General features: G+C 44.1%; 1 protein-coding gene and 1 long non-coding RNA gene across 3 annotated transcripts in view; both read right to left on the bottom strand.

The window, feature by feature from the left end:
• E2F3 (E2F transcription factor 3) overlaps nt 1-14,507 on the bottom strand; it is an 83,457-nt gene that overhangs the window by 55,457 nt on the left and 13,493 nt on the right. The window lies entirely within an intron of this gene.
• LOC102169347 lies at nt 1,675-3,913 on the bottom strand. Its single transcript, XR_001917131.1, has 3 exons — nt 3,787-3,913; nt 3,587-3,698; nt 1,675-2,407 (listed from the first exon to the last, which is right to left on the bottom strand). It is a non-coding gene; the product is annotated as an uncharacterized LOC102169347 (long non-coding RNA).

Genomic DNA, 14,507 nt, shown 5'->3' with positions numbered 1-14,507 from the left:
TGGTGGGAGAGGGGCATTTTTAGACTGGCTGGTGCAGGGCCCTTTCTGAAGTGTCGGCTGAGTCAGTCCCGACCAGGAACCACGGCCACGTGGGAAGACGTGAGCGAGGCCATTCCAGGCAGAGGGAACAGCAAGTACCAAGGCTGTGAGGTAGGAAGAAGTTTGGCTCGGGCCTTTCTTACTCCCGAACTTCTTCCCCTCTAAAAAGCTACTCTACTCCCTAGACCCCCCTTCCCTCCCACAAAACACCACCTAGAGCATCTTCCTTTGTTCTGTGGGACCCTTGAGAAAACACATAAAAAGGTCCCTTTCCTTCCACTCACCTGACTGCACCATGACCTGTCAGCATTTCCTCTCACAGACCTTAAAAAAGTAAATATGACCTTAAAAAAAAAAAAAAAAAAGGTAGGAAGATGCTGAGGATCTCTTCTTCCAAGATCCCAAAAGAGACTCTGTTCATCTCTGCCGTAACCTTCCCTTCTTCCCTTCGTCTATCACACGAGCTCACACGCTCCAGGCCACACTGATCTCTCAATCAGGGAATCTCAGGGTAGGAGTTCCACAAATCACCTAATTCAACCATGACCTGTCACAATCTGATCATTCTTTCAGGGATAAGAAATTCAACCCACTGAAGGAGCCCATCTCCCCTAAACTTCTAAGTTCATGGACTATACCATATAGTCAGTTATTATCTCAAACAGTTTTCTGCTCATGTATGTCTAATAATCTCTTTTTCTTCTTTAAGACATTAAGCTCCTTCAGGCTAAGAGGCAGCCTTGCCTGGCATGACTGCTCCAGAATGTAGGCTGCTCGCTAAACTTAAAGCAAGATAGCCAACTACTGTAGTTTTTTTCCACTCCAAGTTCCTAGACCTACCTCTCCAAGGTCCTAGGATAGACAAGATGGAAAATTTTTGTGGAAACAGCCACAAACTTGGGACCAAATAATTATGGTGGGGCTGGCTTCTCTGGTGGCTCAGACGGTAAAGAATCTGCCTGCAACTCCAGAGACCTGGGTTTGATCCTTGGGTTGGGAAGATCCCCTGGAGAAGAGAATGGCTACCCACTCCAGTATTCTTGCCTGGAGAACCTCATGGACAGAGGATCCTGGTAGGCTACAGTCCATGGGGTTCCAAGGAGTCGGACATGGCTGAGTGACTAACTTTCACAACGGTTCGTTTTCTACATCAACCTTTTCTTCTTCACAGGCGTTCTGGGCTGAAGAACATCCGCCTCAGAATTCATAGGTTGAAGCGCTAGCCCCTAGTACCTCAGAGTGAGTCTTTCAAGAGATGACTAAGAGAAAAAGAGGCTGTTAATATGAGCCCTAGCACAATGACTGGTATCCCTATTAGAAGAAGAGATCTGGACACACAGAGGGACACCAGGATCCACATGCCCAGGGTCCATTAGAAGAGGCAGCAAGAGGGTGGCCATCTGCAAGCCAAGATGAGCTGGGCCTCAGGAAAAACCAGCCCTGCTGGCCTGAACTGAACCTAACCTTGATCCTGAACTTGCCAGCCTCCAGAACTCTGAAAAATAAATTTTTATTGCTGAAGCCACCCAGTCAGTGGTTATTTCGTTATGACGGCCCTAGCAACTAATGCAACAGGTGTCTTAACATTAGACATTTCCAAAAACAAAAACCAAGACAGGGATTTGGGTGCAAACAGTTTATTTGGAAGTGCTCCCAGGGAGAAGTGGGCAGCAGGGGGCAGGAGGCAGATGTATTGTTTAGGAGACTGTGGACCTGTTCACGGCCATGGGTAACAGAATGCCCCCTAAAATTGTTCTGGGAGGCAGGGCCATTTAGCTGATGGCTTCCTTCCTATCCCAGGGAGCGGAGGGTTGCCTCTAGGGGTGTTAGCTCCCTTGACTTGTAGGCTGCAGTGCGTGTGGCACTAGAGAGCTCCTCGGGAGAAAGCAAAAAGCAGTTCTGCTGGCACCGGAGATGGCTGAAAACAGGGTGGACCACAGGAAGAAGATATGGGCCCCAAGGGAATGTGCAGTTAGGTGACGACAGTTGACACAGCTGGCTCTTCCTCCAGAGGCAAAAAATTCCTTAAGACAGCAACATTCTGCGATGGACCCATTTCCAGGCCACAAAGACGTAAAAGATGTTGGCATCCATGACAGCTGCTTTCTTCCCAAAGGGTAAATATGGGTATCAGCAGATAATTGAGAGGAAGGTTACAGAAGACTCACTTGGGCATGCAAGCTTTCAGTAGACTCCTGCGAATTCTTTTATTGTTTAAGATTCTTTTTTTAATGTGGACCATTTTTAAAGTCTTTATTGAATGTTAAAATATTACTTCTGTTTCACGTTTTTTGGTTGGTTGGCCACGAGGCATGTGAGATCGACCTTAGCTTCTCAGCTGCCTAACCAGGGATCCAATCTGCAGCCCCTGTGTTGGAAGGCGAAAAGTCTCAACCACTGGACCACCAGGGAAGCCCCACAAAAAATCCCGTCTTTCAGAGAAGAATTTTGGTTGGCTTTTTTGTGTGTGCTATTTTCCAAAGCCAATCTAAAGTCTTTTACAATCTACCTGTTCCATTTGATGTAACGGGCCCTTCAGCACCGAAAAGGAATTCTACCGCTTTACGAGAAGCAGAAAGAGTTTAGAGATTATTAAGTCCTCATTTAAATTCCAGGTAATCCCTGGAAGTCACACCATAGAAAGGATTCTCTCCCATCCAAGTTTCATCTCTGAAGCTGAGTTTTAAGGTCAGATATATGGCACTTCTGAACTTCAGATGGGATTACTTCTAGTTTATTCAAGCTACCCTTAAAGAGAGATGAATGGGATCACAAAACAAATTTTCTAAATTTCCTTCAGAAAATGATTTCCATCTTTTTGGCAAATAATTGTCTGAAACGTATTATTTAACAGTTTTGTAAAGTACAGCATCCAAGATGAAGTTATGCAGGGAGATGCCAGACATGAGTGGTATTTCCTGGTATTTTCCAATACTCTTGAGTTCTAGCACCAGAGTTGCCAGATTTAGCAAATAAAAATGCAGAACACTCGGCTGAATTAGTTTCATACAAACAGCAAATAATTTATTATAAGTATATTCTAAATATTGCATGGGACATACTTAAAGTACTTATTTTATCAGGTGGCATCTTTTATTTTATATGGCAATCCTACCTACCTTAATATCCTGGAATGGAAAATTATCAAAATTAGGATTTAATTTAAACTTCCTATTTTAATTTCAATAAACCACATGCTCAAAGCATGACTAGTTCAAATAAGCTGCTATTCTAACAGACAGGATTCCCATTAGAACTGATGGTTCATTCTAACAATTATGGTCATTCAATTTGAAAGAAATTAAAAAGTTTAAGAATAAATATTAAAATTCCCCTGAAATCCATGTGCAGGAATAAAAAGCCATAAACTACCTGTACAAAAAAGAGTGATTAAAATGTATTAAGAACCCATTTTATTTGAATAGCTTACTGTTTACCTAGTGCTTACAAAAACATTAATGTAGGCTACATGACCCTGGGGGGGAAAGAAACACACAAAAAAGAAAGTTGTTGAGAAAAATTGATTGGATTTGAATGCTTTACACACCTCGAGGAAGAGCTGAACAATTTCTTCTCCTGTCTCCTCCTCCCCTTATAGTCCGAGACATGGTCCAAGGTTTTCAGGACTTAGAAGACAGCTCACATGGAAAACACTATACCTTAGGAAATGAGTACACCTTGTTTGAAAAGATTTGAATGATTCTGCAATAACGGAAGAAAGTCTGACTGTAATAGATGTAGGATTACCTGAGAGCACGACCTCTCAACCTCAGCACTGCTGACATTGGGGGCCTGATAATGGACTTCCCAGATGGGAGATGCAAGAAACATGGGTTCAGTCCTCGGGCCAGGAAGATATCCTGGAGAAGGAAATGGCAACCCACCCCAATATTCTTACCTGGGAAATCCCCCGGACACAGAAGCCTGGCGGGCTACAGTCCATGGGGTCATAAAAGTGTCAGACACAACTTAGCAACTCAACAATAATCCTGTGCTGCAAGGAAGGCTGCCCCTGTGCATTTCAGGGTGCTTAACATCCCTGGCCTCTGCCCTCCAGATGCCAATAGCAACCCAAAATGTCCCCAGACATTGTCAAATATCCCTCCCCAGGAGGGCAGAATTGCTCCAGTTGAGAATCACCGGCCTAGGAGAACCTTTAGTGTCTTGATTCTCTAGTCCTGAGCTCCCGGCAATTTTTTAAAGTATCATTGCAGCGCAGCTTAGAACAACGGAGAGAAGGGGGGAAAAGGTTATAACAAAATTTGCACCAAATCCATGATGATCAAAATTGCTCTAAATATATTTATTGGAGAAGGCAATGGCACCCCACTCCAGTACTCTTGCCTGGAAAATCCTATGGACGGAGGAGCCTGGTAGGCTGCAGTCCATGGGGTCGCTAGTATATTTAAATGCAACAGGTCTATTTATCTAAAGACGCCTCCAATTCTCTTTATATGAGGAAGTGGAGCGCTGTTTTCGGTCCCATCTCTCCTACTTGCTCACCACGTCTAGAAGACCTAACCTGGTCACTTTCTATGATGTGCCTTCTCGTCTGTCTATCCGTCAACCTGGAGATGCAGGCCATGAATTGTCCCACCTTATGGATGAGTAAACTGAGGTCTAGAAAAGCGAAGTAACTTTACTGAGCCCCCACAGCTTGAGAGATTTTAAAACTAAGTAACTGCAAAGTTCTAACCTCTTAACCTCAACGTGGGGGGAAAACAAGTCACTAAATGTCTCTGACCTTCATTCTGTTTCCTCACCTGCAAGCCAGAAATAACATTTCTCAGTATTTCTCAGAATCGCTGCAGGAACTTAAATTTCAGTTCAGTGAGTCGTTAGATGGCAGGGACCAAAGTCCTGGCCGAGGGCAGGCGGCGATCTTCAGCGATTTCTGAATGACTGTGGCATTCTCTAGGCCTGCTGCACTTGAACTGTGCCCATCTCAAAGGCCAGAAGAACCACACCCTGCTTCTGAGATCTACTTAGACTATGAGCCAACTCACTGTGAAAGAGCACCATCAGGAATGCAAATGTAAACAGTAAACAACATAATTAACCCTTAGGACTTGAAAAGAGGAGAAGTGAGCAGACATCAAGTCTGGCTGGGAAAGGGTGTGGTGACTGATGGGAGGACTCCGCCCTCAGTGGTTCCCCTCCCTGCTAGGGTCCCAGTCACCTCCAGTGGAGCACCCAATGCATGGGTGCAGCTGAGCGGCTACCCTGAGCCCCCAAGTACCCCTGTAGCTTAGTGGACAAAGTCACAGGGGACCTGAGCGGAAGGAGGCCATAAAGATGGCTCACACCTGACAGATCAGAAATGAGCCAAGGTGTGAAAGAACTGATCTGGCCCTTCCAGGCCGTGAGCCCCACCAGGCCCCAGGTCGCCACGAGAAGCCTGACCCCCCGGCAAACCCCTCTGCCGGCTGGGCCCTGGTCCATCCTTCTTTCCTAAGCAGCCTCCCAAGAAATCACCGCACAGTCTGGCCCGCCTCCAGCACAGTCATATTTGTCACACACCTATCTTTGCAGGAGTAGTTTTGGGACCCAATTATTATTTTGAACCTCTAAAGGAAAACGCCATTTGGGCAGCACATTCCCTAAAGCACAAGGGAAACGTTTCATCTTTGGGTTACGAAGTCACACTAGGGTAAGAAGCAGCTATGGGTGTGAATACAGGGAAGGTTCTCGATTCCTATCACAGAGTAAGAAATGCAATGAGGTTGAAGTCCATTCAATATGCTTGAGGGGAGGGAGCAGTTAGCGATGGTGGGCAACACCCCGCTGCTTTATTAAGGAGGAAAACCAGTTAATGCAGTACCTTATACAGAACTTTTGATTCTAAGTCCCTTTCCCCATTCCCCCCACCCCCCAGTTATCACAGTGGGGAAGGAACAGATAGGTGGTTTGGAGTAGCAGTAGATTACTGGCTGTTCGAAGAGAAAAATGTCTCTCTCACCCATCATTCCATGAAGCCGCATTTAGATTCTAGGTCTAATTTCAACAGATATCAGCACAACGGAGCTACAGTTACAGTGGACAGATCATTTGTCAAGAATGGAAAAAGCCAGGATGCCGAGGCGGTTGTATTGGGGGTGGCAGGGTGGGGCGTGGATGGGAAGGAAAAAAGTGAAAGTATATTTTAAAAGAAAGATGGAGAAGAATGGCTAATAGAGTGGGCAGAGTTAAAACTTCAGCCCCAGGAACAAGGGAAAGCTCAGGTCAGCAGAGGTAAAGCCAGGGCGTCAGTTCCCCGCATCATGTGGTCACCACCAGAGCAGCCCCGCGGCCTGCCTGGGGGTCATAGTCCCGGGACACTAGGTGGTGATTGGAAAGAACTGCCCAATGGGCAGGTGGGACTGAAACGGATGTATCAGCCATAACTGCAGACCTAAAGTCAAGGCCAGGTAGCCAGTGCTAAATAGGTAATAAAGTAATCATACATTTACCTTTCAGTCTGGAAGGAAACCTTGCAAGTTTTCACAAAATTAAGAGTGCAGTCATGCAGCGAAAGAATTCTTTGATGAAGTGCCTTGTGTGTTACGGTAAAGTGGACTGATTAAACGAGTGAACAACAAAGCACAACTATATATTATTATTTTTATATAGGTCCCTGAGATTTAATAACTACGCCTCTATCCTTACACCTGTGACTGTTGAAGAAAAGGAAAAAAATGAAAGAATTTAGGATATTAAAAAACAAAATTTGACCTGCTGATTGCCAATTTACTGCACACGAGAAATTCACTAAGCATCTAATAATTTACATTCGGGGGGTAGTAGTTCTGCCCGGCTATTCTGTTAGGTATTTTAAATTATAATTTCAAATGGACTCATTGTCACAGGCCTCTGGGTCCATTTTACACGCAAAATCAATATACTACTACTAATAAATAGGATTACTTTTCCACAGCTCCTGGTGGGAGCTCAGCTGGACTTGTATGGGAGGCAGTTTCAAAGTTCTCCTAAGAAAATTACTTTCCTGATGTTCACCCTTAAAAAGCCACAGAAGGCACCTGAGAGAAATTGAATCCAGAGGCAACCAGCAGTGGGACGGGAAGTCTTAGACTGGTGCTCACTTGCTCAGTTGTGACCAACTCTGCGGGCCCGTGGACTGTAGCCCGCCAGCTCCTCTGTCCAGGGAATTTTCCAGGCAAGAATACTGAACTGGGTTGTTATTTCCTATTGGGATCTTCCAATCCAGAGATTGAACCCGTGTCTCTTGTGTCTCCTGCATTGGCAGGTGAATTCTTTACCACTGCGCCGCATGGGAAGCCCCATAGACTGGTAGGTAGATGGATTTAGACAAAGAGAGAAAGCGTCCCTGTTTAAACCCTCCTCTTAGGACCTCTGCAGGCCTTTGTTCCTCCAACATGTGCTGCCCTTTCTCTGAAAATGTAGAAGCTCCCAGAGTCCTGTCTGTGGCCTCTTCCATCAAAACACCCCTCCTTTAACATCCAGGGCTGTGTATACCTCACCTCTGTATGATTCATGCCCTGACCCGAAGATGCTCTCAGAGCCGAGGATGAGTTAAACCAGTATCCAGCCTAAGAAGCATCTGCTAAGTGATTCCTCTCCTCTTACTTTCTATATTTTACACTGTGACCCCACCTTGACTCATCCTAAATTGGAAAAACTACTCTTGGTAAAGCCAGGTCTTTCAACTCTTGCTGCCCCAATGTGTGAGTCCTTAGGAGAGATCTTGTTAGGTCTTCTTCACACAATAAAGACTGCTTAAGTGCCATCAGCTGCCCCGCAGAACACGGAAACACTTGATAACCCACCCCAGACAAAGGCCTGTAAGTATCCCATGAAGAGACTCCACGTGTCTGGGGGTGGGTGGGGAGCATCAGAATTAAGAGAGAGGTTTGAAATCCTTTCGTCTGGAAGTGTAGCTGAGGACAAACAGCTTAACCACTGAGCCTCACCTTCCACCTTTACAGATGAGGGAGGGTTGCTTTACAAGATGAAATAATATATGTAAGATGCTCATTGCCATTCCTCGTGTACAAAACTATTCAATCAGGTTGTTGTGGTGGTGGTTCAGTCACAATAAAGTAGGTAACTGTTATCTTTCTTATGGCCCCAAACTGACAGTGGAGAGGGGAGAGAGAACCCCAGTCTGCACAATTGCAAGAATGAATAATGAAAACCAATAATGAATCAATAATGAAAAGGAATTTTAATGAAAAAAACAAGTATAAGATGAAAGGGGATGGGATTTTTCCAATTTATAGCAAAACTTAGCATAAAATTACTGTATTTAGAGGGATAGTATTTCCTTAGAAAGAGACAAAGATATCAGTAGAGCAGAGTAGAAGGTCCAGGTACTGATCAACACAGATCCGTGCACAAGGCTGCACATGTACACACACACAACAAAAGTGGCATTTCAAATTTATGGGTAAAGGCTGAACCACTCAATAAATGGCACTAGTATAACTAGCTATCCATTTGGGAAAAATACAGGGTCAGATCTTTAACACCTACACACAACCCCTTCCAAAGAGGTTAAGCATCAATATAATAAAATTATAAGATCAGAAGAAGAAAACAGAGAATAGTTTATAATTTGGGGATTAGGAAGGGCAGCCAAACTGACAAAAGTAAAGACTATAATTTTATATATTAAAAAATGAGCAAAATTTCTGTACAGAGAAATACATCTCATAGATAAAAGAAAAATGACAAACTGGCAAAAAAATATTTAGTACACACACATGTGCACACACATACATACAGAGAACGTGCAGTATCTGAGAAGCTCCAATAAATCAGTAAGAAAACTATAAATAGCTGTATAAACACAAATGATAAAGGATTCAAAGAGGCAACTCACAGAAATACATTGGGCAGAGATGTTTAAATTGACTAATTTCTCTCTCTTTCATCATCTGTAAAATCACAGCAATAATCATACCAAAGTCACAGGGATGTTGAACTTTAAATTAGTAAATTTCATTTAACGTGCTTAAAACAATCCTGTCACATAAAACATCCAACAAATATTATTAACCAGCAGCAGTAATAATAGCAGCAGTGGTGGTGATGACAGTCGTATAATTAAGGAAACACAAAACAAGAATCAGGAGATAGTATCTAGCATTTCTAGCAAAACCATCATGAGCGAAACTGCAAAACACCTAACGTGATCTCACATTGTAAAGAGTATGAGAAAAAAGCATTCTCCATACTGGTGAGAGGAAGAAGAATTGCTTTGGCTTTTAGTGGGGGACAATTTGGCCCTATCTATCCAGCATTTTGGGTTTCCAGGAAGCTCAGTGGTAAAGAATCCACCTGCCAGTGCAGGAGACATAAATTCAATCCCTGGGTCAAGAAGATCCCCTGCAGAAGGAAATGGCAACCCATTCCAGTATTCTTCCCTAGAAAAATCTCATGGACAGAGGAGCCCGGCAGGCTATAGTCCATGAGGTTGCAAAAGAGCCGGACGTGGCTTAGTGACTAAACACCAACAATCCAGCATTTTACTATACGTGCCCTGTGACAGAAATTCAATATATGTACAGAAATCTACATATTCAATACAATATATGAATATGTATTCATAGATATGAACGTATCTACATAGTCGATAGAATATATACAATACAATCTACAAATTCAATATATGTATAGAAGTCTACATATAAGAACTTTGAATGGGGTGTAATCTATAAAAAATTTGAATCACTATGTTGTACACCTGAAACTAATATTATAAATCAACTCTACCTGAATTAAAAAATTTTTAAAGAAAAAAATCTAGCCTTCAGAAATACACATATGCACAAAAACATATGCACAAGGATATTCAGTGTAGAACTGTTTATAAAATTAGGAATAACAATCAAATAGGAAGAGTTAACTACATTCTGGCATATCGCATATAATGGGCAGCAGTTCCCTGGTGGCTCAACTGGTAAAGAATCTGCCTACAATGTGAGAGACCTGGGTTCAATCCCTGGGTTGGGAAGATCCCCTGGAGGAGGAAACGGCTACCCACTGCAGTATTCTGGCCAGGAGAATTCCAAGGACTGTATAGTCCATGGTGTTGCAGAGTCAGACACGACTGAGTAACTTTCACATACAAGGTGTAATGGACATTAAGATGGAAATACATCTAATACCTGTTAAGTACAAACTGCAAGCTGCAATTTGCATCTGCATATAAGATACATATTTGCAAATGGATATAAAAGTGACAAATCAAGCTGCGGTAGTCACCTCTGGAAAGTGAAGCAGGACTAGGAGGGAGTGGAGAGGGTATTTCAAATTTTACTTCACTGACTTAGACCATCTTTGATTTCTTTAAATAACAAACCTGGACTAAAAACAAGTATTCTCCCTTAAAAAAAAAAAAAAGGCAACAAAGTCAGTGTTATCCTTACAGACACCACTGGACGCCTGAGTAAATGACAGTGTCCATTATGTTCTTCCAGCAGAAGGCAGGACTCCCGACCCTGCAGGTGATCTCCAGAGGGGAGCCGGCACAGTGGGAAGATGCTAACAGGATGAGTCAAACCCCTATATTCTGACTCAGCTAATAATCTTCTGATCGCAAACCCAAGGCAATACCAATTTCTGCAACTGTCCACTTGGCAGTTATGTTTCTCAGAGTAAATTAGTAAGTTTGCATTCCAGTTCATCAACCTCCAGAACTCTGATTTACACCAAGTAGTCCCAAGAGCAATAAATAAATAAAGTCCTTAATCGTGCCAAGTTGGGGTCTATGTCTAGTCTGACTGAGTGCACTTCTCCAAGGTGCAAAGAGCCGGAGATTAGCTGACTTGAAAGGGGCAGCCCACAAGCTGACCACTGTAACTTTATTCTTCTATTACAGCAAAACTCCAGGGCTCGGTAACCTGTTACTGTCAGATGGGATGATGCTTATTTAGATCCATCTAAAAAATATTTATGAAACTCAACTATGCAGCCAGCATGGCTCTAGTCCTTTACTTCTAGATACTAGATTCTAGTCTTTTACTTCTAGTCTAGATACTTCTTTTATTCTGCACGGCACAGGGGAGGCCCACACCCTGGTCCCCAGAGCTAGTTTTGGAAAGGGCGGTGGGCACTGCGTCATAACAGACCTTCAGAAGGGCGCCACTGCAGGGCCACACCTTGGCCACCCTTACCATATACAGGAGCGAACGTTGAAAGTCAAGGACTGAGAAAAGCTGATCCTTATTCTCAAGCGAGGCAGGAAGCAAGAAATGAGTACTGCTCACCTTACTTTCCCAACCTCTAAAATATAATCAACCACAAATGGCAAACCGAAAACCATCACTGTAACCAGAAGTTGTTTTGGCTGGAAGTGGGGGGAGGAAAGGCCCACCGATGGCCAGAGAGACACTTGTAGAAGACGACAGCAACAGGACCAAGCTGGACCACAGTAAAGCTTTATAACCTTCCACATGCACGTTCAAGACAAAACCCTTTATCAAAAGGAACCATCAGTCCATCTCAAACACGCCTTTTAACATAATCAACATAATAGTAATTAATTAGCATTTGTAAACTGAATATGGCTCTTACATTAACAGATTCCATATAAGCAGAACCAGGTTTGGGTTAGTGCAGAAGAAAAGAATTTCTATTAATCTGATCAGGGCTTTAAAAAAAAAAAAAATCCATCTTTGGGACTTCCCTGGCAGTACAGTGGTTAAGATGCCACGCTTCCAGTGCAGGCGGTGCATGTTCAAACCCTGGTCAGGGAACTAAGATCCTACATGTCTTTCAGACAAAGAAAAAAAAATCCATTTTCATGGAAAAAAAAAAGAGAGAGAGAAAAACCAGGTAACATATACTTCTTTTAAGCCTCTAAAGTTTATTTAATTACATACATATTTAATACGAGTTTTAATAGATCAAAACTTCTGATTCCATGATTTTGGTTATAATTTATACGATGGTTATTCATACTCATTCAAACTGTCTATAGTCAAAAGCTTTTCATATGAATAACTGTGGTATCTATTTAATGCCTTTATTGGTTTTCATAATGAGTTGGGAACAGGGGCGGGAATTTATCAAGTGGCTGGACACTCTGTGCCCAGCTCCAGGCTGGACACTGGCCCAGGGTCTCTCGTTTCATTTACTCCTCACGGTATCTTTAAATACCCAAATTACCAGACGTGTACGGACAGCTACCATTTCATCTTCAGGGAAGCCTGGTCCATCTAGCTGGCTTATGATGTGAGGGTTTTTTTTACTGGTGCTAGATAGGAAAGAATGGGATTCCCTGGTGGCTCAGGTGGTAGATACCTGCAGTACAGGAGACCTGGGTTCAACCCCTGGGTCGGGAAGGAAATTACAACCCACTCCAGTATTCTTTTCTGGAAAACCCCGAGTACGGAGGAACCTAGTGGGCTACAGCCCAGAGGGTTGCAAAGAGTCAAGACACGACTGAGCGACTTCATTTTCACTTTCACTTTCAGATAGATAGGAGGACGATTAAAGGAGAAGACATTAAAAGAAGGAGCATAACTGTCAAACACACACATCACAAGGCTCTGGAGAAAAGGGAAGGAAGCAGTTTTCCCATTCTCAGCATGCTGAAAGACCCAAAGATGGCTAAGAATGTCTGTGACTGAGTTCTGCACTGTGGCTTGCAGGATCCTCCTGTTTCAAGGAGGGAGGCCAGGCCCGGAAGAGATCAAAGCACACTGCCCGTTTTGAACTGTCTTGATACATATAAGACTGTCTTTCGTAAGCTCTGCTGTTTTTGGAAATGTACTATATGGGGCAGGCCTTCCCTGGTGGCTCCGACAGTAAAGAATCTGCCTCTAATGCGCGAGACCCAGGTATGGTCCCTGGGTCAGGAAGGTCCCCTGGAGAAGGGAATGGCAACCCACTCCAGCGTTCTTGCCTGGAGAATCATATAGACAGAGGAGCCTGGCGGGCTACAGTCCATGGTGTCGCTAACAGTCAGACATGACTGAACGATTCACACATACACTATATGGGCAACTCCCTCTCTGATGGCAGCACGCAACACAGCCCAACCCAGACCTTGGTTTCCCCTAGCCCTTTTTGTTGAGAGGCATCTTTCCCCAAACCATGCCTCTCAACTTGGGCTGGGGGTATCTATCAAACCCCAAGCTGCTGGCCACACCCAGAATTTCTGAGTCAGTAGGTCTAGGGTATAAATCCAAAATTTGCATTTCTAACAGGCTGAATGCTGCTACTGATCTAGAACCACAGATTTAAGAAACAACATTGTAAAACAAAACAAAACAGGACAGGATCCATCTAACACAGGAACGGGTGCTCTGGGACAACCCAGAGGGATGGGGTGGGGAGAGCGGTGGAAGAAGGGGTGTCAGGCTGGGGGTGGGGGCACGCGTGTGCACCTGTGGTTGCATACATTACGTTGATGTATGGCAAAAACCACCACAATACTGTAAAGTAATTATCCTACAATTAAAAAAAAAAAAAAAAGAACAGTAGGAGGTTGGGAGGAGGTGGCTATTTTGCCAAAATGTGGCAAATTTTTCATCAATCGTAATCCAAGTCACATGAAGGCAGGGGATTTTTGTGCCTAAACAGCTGCATCCCGGAACTTAGAACAGGGGCTGACATATACACTCGGTGCCCCAAACATACCTGCTAAGTAAGTCAAATGGATCAGTTTGCCCTGTGGTGGGAGATGGAGGTTCGAGGAAAGTGCTTGTGGAAACACCAGCAAGGAAGGGAATGGTTTTTAATAGCTGAACTGCCCTGAGAGGGAAGCTCAGCTTGACAGCAATGATTGCAGCAACAGCAATAACGACATGCATGATGACAACACACAGGTCGGAGTGCACATGGCCAGCGCTGAAGCCAGCACTTAACACACAGGAGGGCGTTCAATTTGTACAATTACCTTAGAGACGGGAACCCTGATTCTCTTCATTTAACAGGTGAGGAAACAGGTTGGAAAGTAAGTGATATGACCAAGTCCTTAGTCTATCAATGGAGCAGCTGGTCCTGAGCAGGTCCCTGTTTTTTCAGAAAGTCTTTTCTTAATTACCCAGTTGAGTCAATGATAAATGCGAAACTTCTTTGGCCTTCTTGGAACTGCAGACTTTGATCCCTTCTTCTCCAGCTTAGGGAGGGGCTTCGAGTGGCCCATTCCTAGAGCGCCTGCCTGATCGTAAACAAGCAGGGCTTTGCTGGCTACAGAGCCTGTTTCCTCTGTATCATCTGAGTGGTGGACAGTGATCCCAGTGCTGGGGCTCCATGTGGAGCATGCCCAAGTTAAAGAGCTAGTTCAGTGGTTCATCAACAGGCCCGGGGAAGGGAGGGGGCCAAGGAGAAGTGTGGGCCAGTTTTGCCCTCAGGGGACACTGGACAATGTCCAGAGATATTTTGCTTCTCATAACTGTAAGGTGCTACAGGCATCTAGCAGGCGGAGGCCAGTGATGCTGCTTAACACCCCACGGTGCACAGGAACGCCTGCCCACCATGAGGAGGAGTCTGGCCAAAGT

Source organism: Capra hircus, chromosome 23, assembly GCF_001704415.2.
Source record: "Capra hircus breed San Clemente chromosome 23, ASM170441v1, whole genome shotgun sequence".
Classification (NCBI taxonomy): Eukaryota; Metazoa; Chordata; class Mammalia; order Artiodactyla; family Bovidae; genus Capra; species Capra hircus.
Note: the sequence above shows the minus strand (reverse complement) of the source record. Positions and strands in the feature narration are given on the sequence as shown.